At 45.9% G+C, this 20,853-nt stretch overlaps 1 long non-coding RNA gene across 1 annotated transcript in view; it reads left to right on the top strand.

The window, feature by feature from the left end:
- Positions 1–20,853, top strand: part of LOC112480296 — a 29,027-nt gene that overhangs the window by 4,842 nt on the left and 3,332 nt on the right. The window contains exon 2 of the long non-coding RNA XR_003046538.1: positions 10,192–10,278. This is a non-coding gene — a long non-coding RNA (uncharacterized LOC112480296). The remainder of the gene's footprint in view (positions 1–10,191; positions 10,279–20,853) is intronic.

Genomic DNA, 20,853 nt, shown 5'->3' on the forward strand with positions numbered 1-20,853 from the left:
GGAGGTATGCTTAGCAATCTTCCAAAACCCGAAGGAAAAAGGAACTAGTGTAATCTGCGTGCCTTCATAGAGAAGGATCAGAACCAATGGGCATGTGTGTTGGGGAAGTAGATTTTAATTTAGTCTAGGGAAAACTATTTAGGAAACCGACAATGGAATGAACTCCGTGTCCCTTTTCAGACTAAGGTCACAAGTCCATTTATCAGGGGTGCTGTAGATGGGATTTTTGCCCTGGCATGAAGAGCAAACCAGATGAATTCCACATTCCCTCCTGGCTCTGAGACTGGATGACTGCAGAAATGACAGCCCATTCAAAGGACAGGCACTAGACTTACCATTTTCACCTACCCCACAGTTGGGGGCAATGACCAAAGAGAGATCAGCTCTTTTGAAGATGCCATCCTCAGAAAACTGTCCTCAGAGCCCTCCTCAGCTTCTATGGGCTCTTTTAGAGAGGTAGCTGTGAGGCTTGTAAAAGTCCCCAAATCAATACAATAATGACTTCCCCTCTAGGCCATATCTGAGGCCCCTCTGTGTCATTTAGCAATTGGCTAATAAAGCTCACTTTGATGTGAAGAGAATCCTATTAAGAAGTCCTCGAGATTCCCCAACCCCTTGAAATCTCTTGATAAAGTAAACTTGAACATATATTCGAGTAGTATGCTGAATGGGGATCACCCACTTCTGTGTCCCCAATTCTGGGCCAGTTGAGGCTAAGGGCAAGGAAGGAGGAAAGGAGGAAGAGGAATCCTATGGATAAGTATGACCAAAGTCCTAACCAGCTCCACAGAGGACTCACTGGCATGGATACCCTCTTCTCTGACAGGCCAACCTCATCCCAGCAGTGTTCCTTGGGGTAGCTGGGAAACCACAGCACCTAATTACTGTTATCATCATCTGGTAGCTGTGGTGATTATGATGGTGCCTCTGTATCCCACAGTGCTTAGCAACATTTAATTATTGTTATTCTTACAGAGATCACTGCAGAGCCTCCCTACTGCCATGGCTGCCATTGCCCTTGGGGACAATGGTGTAGCTGAACACAGCTGCCCTTCAGGTCCAATGATCTACCATGTCAAAGTGGTACCACAATGGCTAACAGGCAGCTACCCTCTCCCTTATAGGCCTTGGAGTCCCAGGGATCTCCTTGCCTTTGGAAGCTGGAGCTCTGAGCAATGATAGAAAGGTCCCAGTTCCATCTTGAACCACCAATTCTCCAAAAATAAGGGAGATGAGTCTGCATATCCTTCTCTAGGGGGTTATAGAGCTGTGGGTCTTTGAGCCTCAGACCTGTTCAGGATCCGATGAAAGCTTTGTCCCTCTGCCCTGCAAACAGCATCCATGCACAAGGATAGTGTTTACATGGCAACCTACAGAATACCAGCTGGGGCCCTGAGTTAGCAATCCCTCTTGAGGAGAGAGTCCTTTGCCCTTTGGGAAGCAGGTAGCCCTGAGCCTAGACTCCCTGTGACCTGGGCTAATGAGGGATGTTAGTGATGTAGAGATCCAGAATGACAAAAATCTAGACCAAATTTTTATAATGTGAAGTGCAAAGAAGAACAAGCATGATGCATACACTGCATTACAATTCTGTAGGGAGAAAAAAGCACCTATAAAGAGAAAAATTCAAGGCAACATAGAGAAATGAAAACAATTTGTGGGTGAAGTTTTTTATGTTGAAATTTAATATCATTATCATTATAAAGTTACTTTAATAATAGATTTAATTTTTTCCTATATTATGTAAAGCGCTTTTCCTCTAGAAATGAACCTCTGAATTATATTCGATTTAGGTTAATATGAATACCTCATATTCCTTGAGCACATGCTTCTGGGGAATTGTACTCCAGGAGGGTGCCAAATGGCCCAGAGGTGACATCCAAAGGGTAGACAATGCCTGCCTAGGCAGGTCATTGAATTTTGAGAAAGTTCAGGAGGCCACTGAGCAAGGGAGAGCATATGTGATTTGAAGTCAGGAGTCTGAGGTTTGTGTCCTGGATCTGCCATTACTAACTGTGGAAAAGAATGGCGACCAATTGTCCTGGTTGGCCTGGAACTGAGGGTTCCCAAGACATGGGGCTTTCAGTGCTGAAACTGGGAAGGTTCTGGGCAAACCAGAATGAGTTGGTCATTCTAGTAATGAGCTACTTTAACTTTTCTGTGTGCCTAGTTTCCTCTTGTAAAATGGTATTGGTGACTTCCGGGACCTTTGTAAAAGTGCTTTGTAAACTCTACCATTTTCACATCTGTCGAGGTTGATGATTACTATTGGTGGCGTGGGACGGAGGAGAGGGAGTGGGAGAAGGAGTGGTTCTTCCCAGCCTTGAGATCTGAGAGAAGAGCCTGTTCAGATGCACATCATGATTTAAATATGGAGAGTTTAACTACTCTCTCACAACAGGCTTTTAACAATAATATATTCAACAAATTTTTATGGACCGCCTTTGACCAGACACCATGCCAGGCATTGGAATGAAGCCATGAACTACTGAGACATGCTCCCTTCCTTCCTGGGGCCAAAGTCTAATAGAGAAGAAACGATCTACCAGGAACTAGGACAACAGTGAAATCTAGGGGCCTATAGGAGCGTCAGGTGTGTGGGGACTCTTCTTTAACCTCAGAGGTCAGGAAGGGTCAGGGAAGCATTTCTGAAGAGGTGAGCTGAGCCCCAAGGGATGTCATGTGGAGAAATCAGGCAGAGGGAAAAGCAGCAAGAAGGCCCAGGAGGCTGTGTGTATCAAAAATTAAGAGTAGTTCAGTCTGTTTGGTGCTATAAGAGGAGAGTGGTGGTGGTGGTGGTGGCAGAGAGGTGGCTGGGGAGGTGTGTGCCCAGGTTATGTAGGCCTTGCACATGGTTAGGGACTTTGGACTTAATCCTGAGGGCAGTGAAGAGACAAGGATGTTTCACACCTGACCACTCAGCAGCCCCAACTCCTGCTGTGCTGAGGTGGTGCTCCTGGTCCAGGAACAGGGTTTAGCCTGTTATGGCCAAGTGCTCTGGACCTGAAGGTGCCAGCTCTGTCCTGCTCCCAGGGCCTCTGAAGCTGGCCCATCTGCTGGGCCCTCCTGTGGCATTTTGACTGGTGTAGTCAATCTGTACCTTCTCCCTGGCAGGGGCCCTGCTTCCTGGCACAGACTGTGGCTCCAGAGAGCAGAGTGGCACCCCTCTGCCAAGCATGCAGCTGTCACCACAATGTGTGTGTGGGCTTGATGGCTGTATGGCAATGAACTCGGGGCATGCTGGGAGCTCACGAAGACCAGGCAGCTGATAAATAACAATTTACACCAGTTGGCCCAGGTATAGGGAGGCGGGTGTGCACCCATATGCATACATGTGCACACACATGCATGTGTGCACACACTCAGATTCACTGACATTTATGTCCACACTTTCATTGAAACTCAGGCAAGCACATGGAGAGATTCCCTGCTACCTGTATGAGATGAATGGGCATACATTTTATTACATTTATTCAACACACATGCATATGTTGCAAATGTTCTATATAGATACCTGTACACCCAAGCTGGCCCATATCCCTATATTAAGTGTTTAGCAAAATGCCAGGCACATAGGATTATTATAGTTTAATATATTGTATTAAGACACTCAAATATGTGTACATGTACGGATATACTCATAGACACATACATTGCCCATACTATCCTTTAAAGGCAGGCGCAAACACAAGAACTCCATCCTTCCATGAAACTGGTACATATACTCCCATGTACACCAATAAGCTCACTCTCATAGACATAGATTGCCATAATTTACTCTCCCAGTTGCACCTACACACGATCACAATAGTAATAATAATAGCAAAAACAGGTTGGGTGATTGCTTGATATTTTTCAAAGGGCTTTCAGGCTTGTAATCTCATTTGATCCTCACAGCAGCCTAGTGAAGTAGGTGGGTGGAGCAGGCATTATTACCCCAGGCTTATGGTTGAAAAAGCAGAAGCCAGAGAGGTTAAATATGCCATCTGGGAGGTGGCCTGGAACCCAGATCTCCCTTGTCTGTGTGAGTGTCCCATTGCCCCCATGCTTGTTTGACAACTTCTAGCTTTTACTATGGAAAGCAGGAACCAGGACAGGGGCCTGATTTTTTGGGTTCCTGGTCAAAACATGTCCTGGAGTCAACCCTGGCTGAGAAGTGGGAATTGGAGGCTGATAAAGAGAAACTGCCATCATTAGAAATCTCATAAAGCTTCATTTATAACTCTCATCAGATGAAAGGACCAAATGACTGCTTTGGAGGGGAAAAAAATATTCCAATTTCCTTTAGGATTGCCCAGCCTCAGAAGCTGATCCTGAGGTCCTGGGGTGGGGGTGTCATGTCCAATCTGGGATCTGCCCAACTCTAAGCACTTCCTCTCTTCTCTGTCTAGGCTGGGGACATCTGTTTGACACTCTTGTCAGCATCTATTACCTGGCATGTGTTTTCCCAGGAGCTGATTACATTACAGCATGTGTTGATAAACATTTGGAGTTGGAGCACAGTGGAAACTGAGCAGAATGTTAAGCGTTTGGTGGCTTGGTCAGGACATGCTGAGAAAGGGCTGACTGTGATGAATGGAAGGTGGTGATGAGGGTCCCAATCTGGCAACTTCTTAGCCTGCTTGCCCCTTTCTCTATCTCTCTCCTCCCCTATACTCCATGCTTTGGCGCCCAGCAGGAAACCCAGACATGGCCCCAGAGGCAGCGTATTACAGCAGAAGAGGTGTGGGGCTTGGATTCAGGCAGTTATGGATTCCAATCCTAGCTCTGTTCGAATGTTCTTTGTGCCTTGGGTCTGTCCTTTCACCTCACTGAGCCTTAGTCTCCTCTTTTGTAAACCAGGTTTAACATCCACTCCACAGAGTGAAGACTGAGAAGACATCAACTATGCCGGGCAGGTAGAACTAAGCACCCAGTAAATGTTGGTTCTTTTCTAGTTTACCTGGAGGAAAAAGGTCACCCTAGCCTCCATTGTGCTTTGAATGTTAGCAACACTTTCTTACATCCTCTTTGTACCCAGAGGAAGTGGGCTCATGTTCTTTATAAAGCAAATTTCCCCACTTTCAACCCTGGTTTAGGACTACAGCAGGCGACCCAGGGTATGTGTAGCTTCCCTAAATCTTTATATACTTGTGCACTTATGACAGCTGTAGTTAATTATTTGTGTAGTTATCTGCCTGATGTGTTTCTCCCTTGCTAGTCTAAAATCACTCTGAGGACAGGGGCTGTGTTACCTGTTTACAGTTGAATGCTTAGAGCCTAGCTGAGTGCCTGATAGGTGCAGAGTAGAATGGTCAAGATACGCACCGCCTCACCGCTCCCCCTCTCAGAGTTCTCTGGTGTCTTATTTCACGTTGTTCCTTAGCTCAGAGCACTGTCTGTATTTCTCACTTGGCCTTTATGTAGATTACCTTGGATTAACTCTTCCTGTGAGTATCTCTTGTCTCTCTGAGTGCAGGCTTCTTGAGGAAGGGGAGGGCATTTAGATCTTCAAGAGAAGGACATGCAACTGTTCTATGTGCCAGGCATGGTTGATGTCTTCTCAATTTTCACTCTAGAGTGGATATTAAACCCGTTTTACAGAAGAGGAGACTATAACTCAGGGAGGTGAAGGGGTGCTGAGGCCCTGTAATTCGATGGACGTGAATAACTGAAGGAGAGAGTGCTGCTTCTATCTCCCCCGCCCCCCCGTGGCCCTTTATTAGGCACCTGCCACACCAGCCCAGCCCACCTCCAGGTGCCCTAGGCACCTCCATGCTGCTGGGGCTGCCCGCAGGTGCACGAGTGCTCAGCGCCACCTAGTGGGCTGGGGCCGGGTAAGAGCACGTCCCAGTCTTCCCCAGACTGTGCAACTGGCGATTGCTCCGCGTCACAGAGTCCAGGAGGCCCAAGATACTGCCCCTGTCTATTTCCAGAGAGTGTGGAGACCTTCCAGAGAGAGCGTTACTGCTCCCGGGTTCCGGGGAAGCCTGGGCCCGATGGCAGCAAATACCCAAGAGGTGCCCTTCCCCCCGCCCCCCGCCACACACACTTCGTGTCTTTCTCATCCTTCCTCAGCCACAAAGAGGCCATTGATTTGGAAGAGTAGCCAGGTTGTGGTAGGAAAGCCGAAAGGGACATATGGATACACTGACCCTCACCTCCCCGCAGCCGGTAGCTCTTTGAAGGGGACTCGGAGGCATGGGGCTGGGACTGGTTCTAGGGGAAAGCTCTGCTTCCGTCAGGCCAGCTCCTTGCCTGCCCCCGTCGCCTAATTTTTGCATCCACCTTTGTGTGAATCCGAAACAAATGGTTCATCCCAGGCTGGCCTATATACCCGCCCCAGTGTGTGGTCTCCTCTCCCAGCAAAGATGTTGGTGGCACTTAGGGGTCCTTTTAAATACCAGGCAAGGCCAATATTGTTAGGAAGGAAGAACTGATGTTACAGCTGCTGCAAAGACAAATATATGTAGTAATGCATTCCAGGCTGATGAGAAGGTTTGAATATGCTGCTGCTCTGGTTTATCAGTGCCTGGTCCTCTCCATAGAAGATCTAATAGGTGACTCACAATACCCAGAGGAAGAAGTTTGAGGGGACTATGTGAAGGGGGATGGGAGGCTGGAGAAGGCGGGGGCAGGAACAGTTTTGGCAGCAAGGATTCCCTGCATCTCTCTTCTTATCTTACCCCTAGAGGTGTAGTTGGATTTGACCTTTGGCTAGAGGTGGTGCTTCTGAGCATTCTACAAATTCCTGCTTCATCATTTCTGTGACAGGGAAGTCCTTACCTCTCACAGCTTCCAAATTCTGGGCACTCTGACCCTTTAGAGTCCTGGGCTACCAGAACTGCCCCAGGTTTCCTACCAGTCCATCTACATCTGAGGTAGACCCAATACCCTACTACCTTGCCCCAGTCCTGGTTCCTGACCCACCCCTTTCTTACAGTTAGGCCGCAGTAAGGGTGGCTGACAGTTGGTTCTCATAAAAAGACAACTGGGAGTGGTAGAAAACAGGCTAATTGAAATCCCACTTGGTGCCTGCCTGGAAGCTTCTGCTTGCCACCTGGATGGCTGTGTGTACACAGGAATCGCTGGGTGCTAGGGGAGGGCTTGGGTGGGGCTGATGGCTTGCCTGGTTTAAAACACTCCTTCCTGATCCCCAAAGCCAGTGTGGAGAGTGTGCCTTTGTATGTCTCTATTTGTGCTCACATGGGTGCTGGGAGATGTAGGTTTATTCACATATTCACAGTCTTGGAATTGGAAGGGACTTGAGAAGAGATCCCTGACTCCCACTCTGCTTTTGCCACATTCATGCCAAATGCACATCTGGATTCTGCTCACTTGCTCCTAGTGACAGAGAGCTCACTACTTCCCAAGGCAGTTTACTGGCAGGACTCTGGGATCTTCTCTGACAATTGGAATACTGAATTAGAAACTGTGCTGGGCAGCCTAGACATTCCTCCTGTCTGCCACTACAGGAAAGCAGAGCCAGGACAAAGTGTCAAGAAACAGCACCTTGATATAGTTACAGCCAATGTTTACTGAGTACCTGCTATCAGTCAGGCACTGCGCTAAGTGTCACCCATATAATAATCTTTATAAAACTCTATGAAGTCATGTTTGTTGTTAGTCCATTATATTGAGGAGAGCTGAAGCACAAAGAAGTTAAGGTGTGTGCCTGAAATTTCACAGCCAAAAGTGGCAAAGCCAGGATTCAAAACCAGGAGCTCTAACTCTGCCTGAGCTTAGTCACCATGTGAAATTGCAGGCAGCACCCAGAGAGTGAGAGAGTGAGCATGTGTGTGTGTGTGTGTGTGTGTGTGTGTGTGTGTGTGTGTGTATCTTCACCACCTTTTCTGGGAAGCAGACCCCAGTGGTGTTATAGGCAATTGAGAACCCTGGACAAGGAATTAGGAGACCAGAAATTGCCCTTTTCTTCTTTCTCTTCCTCCCTTTTCCCTTCCCCTGTCCCTCCCCTTCCTCCCCTCCTCCTCCATCACCATTGCCTCACCATCTGAATTTAAAGTCATCTTCTGAGTAGTTATGTATTCAGGGGTTCTGAAGCAAGAAACTTTGGGAGTTTCCAGGCCAAGACAGATGTGTTGGTCTAGACAGATACTAGGGGACATACTCATAGTGATGTAGCATAGGATAAATGTGGTTGGTTGGCTGGGAAATAAATGGGGAAGATCTATATTTCCATTCCACATCAGCTGAGGGTTAGGCAGTGTTTTATGTTCGATTTTATGTCTAGACAGAGTTTGGGGGTAAGGTTATCACTTCTGATCAGTGCAAGAAGGCTTCTCCAGGTGCAGCTTTCAGGAGCTCTCCTGCCGTCATGGCTTTGTCATCTGTGTTCAAGAGTAAGACTTGGGTAGAGTAGGGCAAGGGAACAAACACTAGATTGGAGTCAGGACACTGGGATCTTTGGCCTTGGATCTGCCACGAGCTTGGTGTGTGACCTTGATAAATTATCCTGCCCTTTTGGGTCTCTACTTCCTCATTTGTAAAATAAGAGGTTAAGCCCTGTTGGTCTATCAGGCCCCTTCAATGTGTGTACTCCCTGAAGTCTGTCAAATAAGGCTGCTGTGTGCAGGTGGGCAGACTGTGCGTTGTGCAAAGACACTTGGCCAAGAGGTGGATGGGGGCTGATAATCTAGCCTATGCTCTTCTCACCAGGCATACGAGGTATTTTTTTTTTTTTCTAATTTGTGCAGGGGCACTACAAGGAACAGCAGTGGACCTGCAAGGTCTTCATGCAGACTGCCTCCTTGTTGTTGGAATCCAAGTTGTAGGGTGTGATAAGGAGAGTTTCTTTATCAGAGAGTGAGATGTTGGGTTAGGGGAATGAAGCATAATGACTATGGAGGGAGGAATAAGGTGAGGTTCTACTGTCCATTAACTGCCCAAGAATGCTGGTTGAGCAGGGAGCGGTGGGAAAACATCAGCTTAGAGCTCAATCTGGGATAGAGAGGAAGGTTGGGGGTAGGGAAGGAAGGGAGGCAGGTCTGAGCTGATGGTGGGTGATCCACTTGGAATGGGCCCTTGGGCTGAGGTCAGGGCTCCCCTGGGAGGTCTAGCTCACCCCTGTCTCCAGTCACTCCTGAGCAGCTGGTCTCTTTGGAGCAGCCCTTTCTGCTGAACTTCCATTTAGAGGGACATGGGAAGGACTTGGGATTTTTCCTGGGCCTTCTGAGAAGGCCGTAGACTCTTTTAGAGGGTGTTCCCTTATTCAACAAATGATTCTGGAGGCCTAATCTGTGCCAGGCTCTGTGATGAATAGACAGGCATGAACTCTACTCTCGGGGAACTTACAGTCTAATTGTGCCTTTGTCACGGGTCTAAAGGGATATGGCCCTTGTCATCTGAGATGGGGGAGATCTGAGGGCACTGTTAGATAGTTTGGTGTTTACACTGGGCTCAGTCTGAGGCAAAGGGTTTTACCCTAGAACCGAGACTATGGGAGGCTACCAGTTTGGGCCTTATTGGCTTTTGAGAAGTAAAAGATATTGTGGAGACAAATTTCTGAGGCTCCCCAGTATCCAGGGAGGATGTGGGGTCACTGAGGAGGAAAATTGGAGGCAAAGGGCTTCTGGAAGGGAGGAAGGAGAGGTGGGCAGGCTGGGAAGTTTCTGTGGGGGAAAAGCTTCACTTTCACTTGGTCAGGGGAGGGACTGAAAATGAGCTGGTGTGGGAGCAGGCACTGAGGAACTTATTCTGTGAGGCAACCTACTGCTGATCAAAGGCTGGGCCTCTGGAGACTGTTTCATCTCCCTCCCCACTCCCACCCCAGCACATAGCTGTTCAGAAGAGGTATCCCTTCTCATTCTTTTGGATCTTCTCAGTAAATCCTATATTATCTGGCATTTGATGTTCTTTCACAAGAGAAAGTTACCTCTTTGTCTAACTCAAAGTTCTTCCTACTGTAGGTCCTGCTCATTCCCACACAACATATCAGGTACAAGTTTTGGATGTCAAACCATTAGAATGGCCAAGCTTTTCCTGGCCACTCTGTCTCCTCAGCAGTTCAGTGGTGTAGGTTTGGAATGAAGCATGATTAAGCCCCGGAGCTGTCATCTCTGCAGTGACAGCTACAGGCATGCCCTTCTGCCTGGGCCAGGCAGGCATACCCCACCCTCCCAAGGTGCCCACCACCCCTGTCCTTTAAAAGAAAGAGACTACAGGGAAGCTGATCATCTGTCTCTTGCTCTGAAGGTGGCTGTGCCAAGTGACATTTTGTTTTGAGGATGTTCTCCATCCCCTGGCTGCCTTGCACTCAGCTCCAATATCCAGTGAAGTGAGGTATGTGCTCTGAGCAGCTCACGCTGGAGAGGCAGCTGCCCTGGGGTGGAGGCAACAATGTGTCTGTATATTCTACTCTGTATTATAACAATAATCATGATGATGATGATGTTATTAATATTAAAGAGCTAACATTTATTGAGCTCTTACTATGTGCCAGACACTGTTCTAAGTGCTTATATTTATGTAATAGTTTGCTATTGCTGCTGTGACAACTGACTACACACTTAGTGGTTTAAAGCAATACAAATTTATTATCTCACAGTTCTGTGGGTTAGAAGTCTGACAAAGGTCTCACTGGGCTAAAAATCAAGGTGTAGAAGGGGCTGCATTTTTTTCTGGTGATTCTAGGGCTGATTCCTTTTCCTTACATTTATATATTATAGCTTTCCGAGGCCTGCATTCCTTGTCTTGTGGCCTTTTCTTCCATTTTTGAAGCCAGCAACATTGTATCTCTGATGCTTCTTCTGTAGTCACATCTCTCTGTAATCCAGCTGGAAAAGGTTCTTTGCTTTTAAGGACTCATGTAATTAGGTTGGACCCACCTAGACAATCCAGAACAATCTCTCCATCTCAAAGGCCATACTTTAAACACATCTACAAAGTCCCTTTGCTATGTAAGATAACATAGTCACAGGTCCCAGGGGTTAGGGCATGGACATTTTTTAAAGCCCATTTTTCTGCTACCACAACAAACTTGAACTTTTTTTTAACTTGGTGATATTTAATGCAAACAATAAATTTTTATTTTTGAACATATAAAATTAGATATACATATATTTTTTTCCCAAGGTTTTGATTTCTATTTTTTTGGTTTTTCTTAAAATTAAAAAAAATTTAAATTAATTTAAATTACAGTTGGCATTCATTATTATATTAGTTTCAGGTGTATAGAATAGTGATTACACATTTATATAATTTATGAAGTAAACCCCCTGGTAAGCCTAGTACCTCCCTGACACTATACATAGTTGTTATAATATTATTAACTATATTCCCTATTCTGTACTTTATATCCCTGTGATTATTTTGTAACTGCCAATTTGTACTTCTTAATCCCTTCTCTTTTTTCACCCAGCCCCCTAATACCCCTCCCACCTGGCAACTATCAGTTTATTCTTTGAGATATACATAGTTTTTATTTTTCAATTCTAGTTGACATGCAATATTATTTTGGTTTCAGGTGTATAGCATAGTGGTTAGACATTTATATAACTTAGAAACTGATCCTCCCAATAAGTCTGGTACCCCCCTGACACTATATACATACTTATTACAATGTTATCGACTATATTTCCTATGCTGCATACTATAACTGGCAATTTGTATTTCTTAATCTCTTTCAACTTTTTCACTCAGCCCCCAACACCCCTCCCATCTGGTGATCATCAATTTGTTCTTTATATCTATGAATTTGTTTCTGTTTTATTTGTTCATTTGTTTTTTAGATTCCACATATAAGTGAAATCATATGGTATTTTATTTGTCTGACTTATTTCACTTAGCATAATAGTTCCATCCATGTTGCTGCAAATGGCAAGATTTCATTCTTTTTTATGGCTGAATAATATTATATTTTATATACGCATCACATCTTTATGCATTTGTCTATCAATGGACGCTTAGGTTGCTTTCATATCTTGGCTGTTGTACATAATGCTGGAATGAACATAGTTTTTTGAATTAAAGTTTTGATTTCTTCAGCTAAAAACCCAGAGTTAGAATTCCTGGGTCATATGATAGTTCTATTTTAACTATTGGAGGAATCTTCATACTGTTTTCCATAGTGGCTGTACCAATTTATAATCCTACCAATAGAGCACAAGAGTCCCCATTTCTCCATGTCCTTGTTGTTTGTTGATTTATTGATGATAACCATTCTGACAGGTGTGAGGTGATATCTCACTATGGTTTTGATTTGCATTTCCCTGATGATTAGTGATGTTGAGTATCTTTTAATGTGTCTGTTGGCCATCTGTATATCCTCTTTGGAGAAATATCTATTCATGTCCTCTGACCATTTTTCAATTGAATTTTGTTTTGATGTTGAGCTGTATGATTTTGTTATATATTTTGGATATTAACCCTTTATCAGATGTATCATTTGTAAATATCTCCTCCCATTCATTAGTTTGCTTTTTAGCTTTGCTGATAGTTTCCTTTGGGTTACGAAAGCCTTTTAGTTTGATGTAGTCCCATTTATTTTTGCTTTTATTGTCTTTGCCTGAGGAGACATATACAAAAAAATATTACTAAAAGCAATGTCAGAGAGTTTATTGCCTATGTTTTCTTTAGGAGTTTTATGGTTTCAGGTCTTACATTTAAGTCTTTAATCCATTTTGAATTTATTTTTATATAATCTAAGAGAGTGGTCTAACTCCATTTTTTTGCACGTATCTGTTCAGTTTTCCCAACACCATTCATACTTGAATTTTTTCACCAAATAGACCAGTGAGGTATGTAGTCTTATTTCCCTCATTTTAAAGATAAGGAAACAGGCACAGAGATGCTAAATATCTTACCCAAGATTACCTTACCAGTAGTAAGGACTATGAGAGGCTACCAATTTGAACTTCATTGGCTCTTGAAAAGTACAACATTTAGTGGAGACAGACTTTTGAGCCCTGCCGCCTCCAGTATTCAGGGAGGATGGAGGCGTCACTGATGAGGAAAACTGGAGGCAAAGTTTTCCGGAAGCCAAGGAGAGGTGGGCAGGCTCTATTTGGGATTTAAATTGAGGCAGCCTGACTCTATAGTTTTGTACCTTAGTCACTGTGATAAAAGCGGAATCAGAGAGCAGGAGGCAGACAGTGTCCAAGTTTCATGTGGTATAAGGCCAAGTTTCTCTAGATCAGCAAAGCAGTGGAGCAATATGTGTTTATCGAGCACCTACTATGTGTCAGGCCCTGGGAAGGGCTTTCAGGAGGATGTGACAGAGCTCCAGCCTGAGCCCTTGTACTAAGGTCTTTCTCTTTTCATGTCTTATTTCTGTATGAAGGGATGGGAAGGTTAACTGCAGAGGTTAACTAGAAGAAAGGACTGTGCTATTGTAAGTTTAGGACCTGGGGCTCTGGATGAGCCCTGGTGGAGGACTAGGTTGCCCTGCACCCCATAAGACCCTGTTGGATCAGCCCAGAGCCTGTGGGGACTGACTCACCAGGCTGACTCTTCTGTCCATCCATCACAATGGGGAATGGCCCTCAGTGAGCCTGGAACCTGCAAATCATAGAAATTAAGACCAAATAGAGGGGGAACCAGCACCCCCCCTGGCAGGGCTTCTGGCCATCGAGGAAGCTCAGGAACTTTATGGATGTTTCCTCCAATTTTGTGGTCCAGCTAGGAGGCAAAAACATGCTAGCTCAGCACAAGGCCTCTGCTAGATGCTTCTGAGTAGGAGGGAGGGCACCACCTCTGCAGGATTCTCAGCACCATTCCCAACACTCTGCTGGCCCTGCTTTCCCAACCCCAGGGATCACTAACGTCAGCATCCAGTCTGCTTGTAGGGCCTCCTCAGCCTCATACTGTGGGCTCCTTTCTCTTTATGCTCTGCTCTGTCCTTCACACAAACCTCTGGAGGATGGAGCCCACAGAGCCAGAGGAGGAAGGAAAACAACGACAAGTCACCTTGCTGGGCTGCAGGCCACTGGCCTACCCTTGCTCTTGCCTCTTCTTCTGTGCTCCTATATCACTCAACTGCTGGAAGAGCTTCCTGCTTCCCGCCAGGGGCAACTCCCAAACGAACCCATCTCCTTATTTTTTTTTCCAGGGGAAAGGAGGCTAAGCTCTTGATGTGCAAACTGTGGTGTGCTGGTGATGGTGGCAGGATGGTGCGATAGGTGCAAGGCCCAAAACAAAAATAATTCTCCAGTTCTCCAGGTCCTTTACCTTTAATCCTAAGGTCATTCCCAGCTCTACCATTCTATGATTCATCATGGCATCTCTACCTTGTGACTCATCTAACTGGCCTTGGGTTCATGGCTTAACCTCTCTGTGCCTCAGTTTCCTCACATGTAAACAAAGGATAACAATAACATCTATCTCATAGGATTATTATGGGGAGTAAATGATTTAAATGTGTAAAGTGTTTAAAATGGCACCTGCCACTTAGAAAGTGTTATACAGTATAGTTATTATAATTGTTTTTTATTGCTCATGTTATTAAAAAGACCATATTATGTTGTTTTAAGATTGCGGGGTCTAGAGTCAGGAGAACCTAGGTTGATTAGAGTCCTAGATGTTCCACTAATAAGCCGAGTGACCTGTAGATGGCAAAAGACCTGGGAAAGTGGCTTTACCTTTTGGAGCCTCAGTTTCTTTATATGTAAAATAGGTATAATAATAAAGATAATGACAATGTTGTAAAGTTATTGTGATGATTAAATGAGACAACTGAATAAATTTGCTAAGTTAGCTATAAATTACCTAGCACACAATTGCTTTATCATCCTGACTGGAGATTGGATTTAAGACAGTCTCTAAGGGAGCAGGTGGGACTCCGACGAATAGTCATAATTTTCAGAATGACCAAATTATGCCAGAAAACTTCATAGGAAGAGTGCCTGCTCTTCATTGGACAATGGGAAGACTCAGAGCAGGACTCCTGGTTCTATTCCCAGGCTACCGCGGGACCAGAAGTGGGGCGGTAGTAGTGGCAGTGGAGATGGTGGGAACTGGCCCCCTCGTGGGTTTCTCATACTGAGAGGGAGTAGACACACTGCCAGACCTGTGAAGGGTACAGATGGGCTTTGTCACTGGTGGGCACCTGCTTCTGGTAATGGCACACCCAGAGTGCCTGGACACAGCAGGGTGTCGGGGGAGAGCAAGATAAGCATCATACTCACTAGAGCCTTCCCTGACCTGCAAATCTGTTAAGTTCCATGTTATACACTCTCAGTACTCTCTATTCTTTGCTTTTTTAGCTCATCACAATTTATAAATAGGTAACTTTTAAGTGATTATTGAATGTTTGTCTCCCCCACTAAAATATAAGCTCCCTGAGAGTACAGGCCATGTCTGAATAGCTCACCATGGGATCCTAGGACTTGGAACAGTACTTAGCATGTTGTCAGTGCTCAATAACTTCTTGATGACCAAATAATAATAGTAGTAGCTAGAGCTTCTTTAGCTTCTGTTATGTATTAGACAGTATTCTAGGCTTTTGACATATATTAACCCATTTAAACCTTACAATAGTCCTACGAGGTAGTTACTAATGTTATCCCTTTTTTACAGATGTGGAACCTGAGCTACAGAGAGGTTAAGTAACTTGCCCAAGGTCACACAGCCATCAGCAGGTAGAGTTGGTATTCAAACCAGGCAGTTTGGCACCAGAGTCCTTGCTTTTAACTGCAATGCTATACTGGCTCTCTAAATAAATGAATGCATAAACCACATTAGATATTTGTAATGTATAATGTATTTGGATAAATGAGTTTTGGGGGAGGGAGTGAATGGCATGACTCCTACATATTAGGTGACATGGTACAGATGAGCAAGATACAAGTGGCCCCTGCTTATATGGAGAGGAACAGGGAACCGAGGACAGGCCTTTAGGAGGAAGTCTCTTTCTCATTGCCCTCTTCTTTCTCAATTAGGTATTGAAGTGTAAGGAGTAACTGCATACTCAGGGTTCTCTAACTTGTTGTGGTTGCTGGCTTTTTCTTTCTAGGACTAAGGAAGCACATGGGCACAGGAATCCCCAAATTCTCTGTGCTGGTCCCTGCCTCCCTCCCGGCCTCCTGTGACCCTGGAAGCACCTGAAAGTTGGGTGGGAGTCGGGGGATTGCTTTGTCATTGCAGGAGGGATTGAGGAAGGGAAACCTGGAAATGCTTCTAATCATCTGGTCCCTGGTTCCTGCCAAATCGGTCCCCCAGCTATGTCCCCTTACTGCCTGATATCTCTGTGCCTCTTCAGCATTTCTCTTCCCAACTGTTTGGTGCCTGGCATGTCCCGCTCTCTTTTCCAGCCAGACCTCCCCCTGCTGCAGTCACCTCCTGTTCATGCACTAGCCTGCTTTTCCAGGAGCCTTCCTATTGTGTGTGATGAGAAAATACAAGGAACATGACTTCTGCTGTCCTCTTGGCAGTCAGCTTTAGCTCTTCCTCTGGGATTTTTGTCATCCAGGGAGGGGCATATTTCAGCATAGTCCTTCAGTCCTTAGCACTGTAGATTCTGTTGGCCATGATTGGAGTGTGTGAAGGACACAGAGCCAAGATGAAGAGCCACATTTATAGGCATTGGTCTGTGCCACAGAAGTATTATGTGATGCAGAAGCCTTCAATGACTTGAGATCTTTCTTTCATGGAGAGTACGGCATGTGGTTGGGAAAATTTTATGTTCACTTAATATGGGTGGGAGCTAACCTTCAAGGGACATATACGACAGATGCAGTAGGGCACTTAACTGCCTTCTAAGTGGCAGTGGGGAGAATGGGGATGGGATTGTTTTTCTGCAGAGCTTTGGCTTTGCTAAGTGAGAATGCAAGTTTGGGGTCAGAGCTGAATTGTTCGGGACTCTGGAAGGAGGCCTGGCTCTGTCCTTCTCCGACCTCTGCCCCAGCCTACACCTCAGGGCTTAGTCTTACCCCCAAACCAATGGGAAACAAACCTTCCAAGAATATCTCTATGAATATCCTCTGGCTCTGGCTGAAGGCAAAAAGCTGAAGGCTGATGGTAATGTTCTGCTCTTAGTTTCATTATTAATACATGTTATGTGTGTACAAGCCTCATGTCTTCACTTAAAATGGGATGAGGTGGGGCTTGGTCCATGTGTCTCCTAAAGGCACTTCCACTTTAGGATTTCAAGAATATGGAGCTATTTGGGAAGTCCCTGGGGCTTTAAAACAAAAACCTACCTTTGAGAACATGAATTAAAAAGGTTAGAAAAGAAAGTACCTACTTTGTGGTGGGCACAATGCCAGGGACTTCACATATGTTATCTCATTTAATCCTCACAAGAACTCTATTCTTTCTTTTTCTTTTAACAGAAGAAACTAGGGCTTAGAAAGGCCTAAGTATTGCTCAAGGTCACACAGTATGAAGTAGAGACAAAATTTGATGACGGGTTCTATAACTCAAGGTTTGCATTTAGTGCACTGCTTGGAGATAGAAGTGGGTGCGGGGTTGGCAGGTATTGGTGGTTGCCGTACTGAGACCAGAGAGCAGAGAGCAGAGAGACTTGTTCAGGGATGGAGACTAGCATATTCCATGGACATTAACTCCTGGGGAGGAAGGAGGAAACTCCTGCAGAGGGGTGGAATGGAAAGTGTGGGAGGTGAAGACAGGAGAGGACCTTGAAAGCAGCTGAGGGAGGCTGTCAGAAGGGGGCCCAGAGAAGGGAAGGTGGCTGCCTGTCCCCCAGAAGTGTGAAAGCACGTCTTGAGGGGTGTCCTGTCCTGTGGGCTGCTGAATGTAGTAAAGTCAATGGCTTGCCTGCCCTCACTCTCTCTCCAGGTCCCTGGAGCATACTCCGTACTACACACATGCACAGACATGCTCTGTCGTCCTCTGTCACGTACTCGACCACAGACACAAACATGGCTGCACCCTGGCTTACTTACTCTGACAGCACTTCACCTCCTGTCATTTTCCTGTTCCCAGACCCATCCACATTCAAGTGTGTGTGTTTCCTCCCTTGGCCCGCATAATGCCCTATTGGCCTATCTTGGGTTTGTACAAACACACCCACAATATGATAATCTGTTGTTTGTCTCCTTCACATACACACACACACACACACACGCATGCACACATACACACACAGAGTCTATCTCTTTGCTTCTCAACTTCTTGTCTGCTGGTCTTCCTTTCTCTTCAACCCATGTACAACTCAGGGTCCTAGAGAACCCCATTAGTCTTTAAAGGATCTGGGCTATTTCTCCTCTTGTTTTTTCTCCTCACTGCATTTTTGCAGGTTCTCCCAGCCTGGCTACAGCCTGGCAGGCCACTCCTGGAAGTGGCACCCAGGAGCAGCTGGCTGGGGATGGCTGCGTGGGTGTGACAGGCAGGACTGTGAAGGGATCTGTTTGCCTTAGATTCTTTTCTGTGAACATTTTTTTTTCCATTTGCCATGATATTTCATTGATTTCAGCTGGTGTCATTGGTATGTGGTGGGGGCTTTGACGTCAGGTAGAGCAGGGGCAGATCATGGACCCAGGAGTCAGGAAATCTTGGCGCAAGCTCCAGAGGAACTTTGGTTTCCTCATCAGATATCTGAGCGGTTTGGAACTGATGATCTTTAGGAGACTTTTACTTTATTTAGAATCTATCTGCACCCTGTCTGTTCCAATTAAAATCTCTCTCTCTGTTAGGTATTTGTATGCACAGACATCATACATGCAAATGTGTGGACACACACACATGCACCACCCCTTACCTCATCCAACAGCAGTTTAGCTACTCTATGTTTTCCAGGAAATTTTGAACTCATCTAGGCTGCAGGGTCCTTCTCAGGGTGAGGGCTGCAATCAGAGAGGGTGTATGTGCGTGTGTGCATGCACACACAGACACACATATTCTACACCATTTTGAGGTACATCTCTGGGTTGAAATGTGCCTTCACATGACAATGACTCAGGAACTCACGAGCTTTTGTACTCATTCCCTTTGATAAAAGACCCGACTCCTCAGGCTTGTTCTTGCTGCTCCCCACCACCTCCTTCTTGACTATAAAGAAGAAAAGGGAGGTAGAAGCCCAAAAAGGGGTATGGAATGAGCTCAGGACCTTGGAATGTCAGAACTGGCAGGGATAATCCTGAGCGCTAGTCTAGTTGACAGATTTCCAAACATTTCACCTAAAGCATGGGACCTTGGTTCTGACCAACTCTTACCTTGACATGCAAACAAATAAAATTAATTAAAGCCCAGCTGCTGAAAGTAAGATGGGTGAGGACTGGTGGCCACCTACTCAGCATCCCCTGGTCCCCCATCACCACTCCTACTTGCCCCTTGAGTGAGTGAGCTTCCTGCAGCCCCTTGGTGCTTTGTCAAATACAGCTTAAAATCCATCTATGTAGCCCATTACTTCTCCAGTATGGTGCCTGGACGAGAAGCCATAGTTTTGCCTGCAGACTTGTTAGAAATGAAGATTCTCAGGCCCCACCCCAGACCTGTTGAATCAGAACTCTGGGTGTGGGCCCAGCAATCTATGCTTAGGTCCTCCAGATGACTCTGATGCAAGCTACAGGTTGAGAAGCTCTGGGATAGTACAACCTCCTTGCTTTACATATGAGGAACTAAGGCCCAGAAAGGGGTGTGTTTACCCAAGGTCTCAGAAAGCGTTATTATTGTCAGGCTTTGTTTCAAGGCCAGATCACCTGTCTGTAAGAGTCTATGTGTGAAGTGTGGAGTGTTCCTGCCCTGGTTCTCCTGCTTCCCTCGGACTGGCGTGAACACTTAGCAGGCTAGGTTGGAACCCTTTTCAGGCAGAAAGTCTCTGCATTGAGTGATGGCCACTGAAGGCAGCCCCTGGCCTGTACATGAGGAGGGTAGTGTATAAGGGCCCCACTGAAGGCAGAGACTTAGGGTGTAGCTGGTACGTCTAAACAGTTTTCATGGAAGAAACAGATTCCAGAAGATAAGACCTGAGGAAACAGCAGTGTGTGAGTGCAGACCTGTGTGAGGGAGTGGGGAAGGCAAGCTAGGCATTGAGGAGGAGATCTCAGAGGGCCTAGGCTGGCAGGGTGACATAGGCTGGGGGGTGGGTGGGTAGGTAAAGGAGTGCAAGTACTCAGTGCACTAGCCCTGCTACTAGTTCTCCAGAAACCTGGGACTTCTCCAATGAATTAGGGTGCATTTAACATCTCCAGGTAATTAGCTGCTGCCTGCTACCTATGAAGGAGAGGAAGTCTGGAGCCAGGCAGCTTTGAAAGGCCTTGTTGCTCCTTGACAAACCGGTCTGGGGAGGTTTCAAAGACAACTTCTGAGCAACCCGCATGTTTCATGTTCATTAGATCCTCACTTCCCAGTCTCCAAAGACAAACAGAGGAATTTAAGCGTTTTCTTCCTTCTTTGGAGACATTTCATTCTGAGCTGTGAGCTTTCAGCTGGGGAGGAGGCAGAGCTGGCTGAGCTCCTTGTTCCTCCAAATCCACAGCCCAAGCAGAGCCTGGCTCCATCCTCTCGGCACACTGGAAACTGTCCAGGGCCCCCCAGAAGCTCTGCACCAACTCCCTCCCCCAAGGCTAGTTGAGTAAGTGCCCATGGTTGGCTGGGGGTGGGCATTGGGAGGTTCAGTCCAGGTACTGCTGGACTTTAAGCTCAGTGAGGACAGGACCTAGAATTATTCTTTGTTCTTATCTCTCTGGCATCTAACTGCTCAATAAATGCTTATAGAATGAGTGAATGAAAGACTGAATGAGTATGCTAGTATTTGCCTGTTGCTCCCAGATCTATGTCCTGCCTTCCTCTGCCCTGTTTTGTGGCATTTGGAACTACATTTCCCAGGCTCCCTTGCCTACAGGCTTCTGGATATGTTCAGCTAATCAGAGTAATAGGAAGAAGGTAAAGTGTGGGAAGATGGGGAAACCCGGGATATTTCTTCCTCTCTCTATTTCCAGCCAGGTTTCTGCAGCCCCT

This window comes from Pteropus alecto, unplaced genomic scaffold, assembly GCF_000325575.1.
Source record: "Pteropus alecto unplaced genomic scaffold, ASM32557v1 scaffold215, whole genome shotgun sequence".
In the NCBI taxonomy this organism is placed as follows: domain Eukaryota; kingdom Metazoa; phylum Chordata; class Mammalia; order Chiroptera; family Pteropodidae; genus Pteropus; species Pteropus alecto.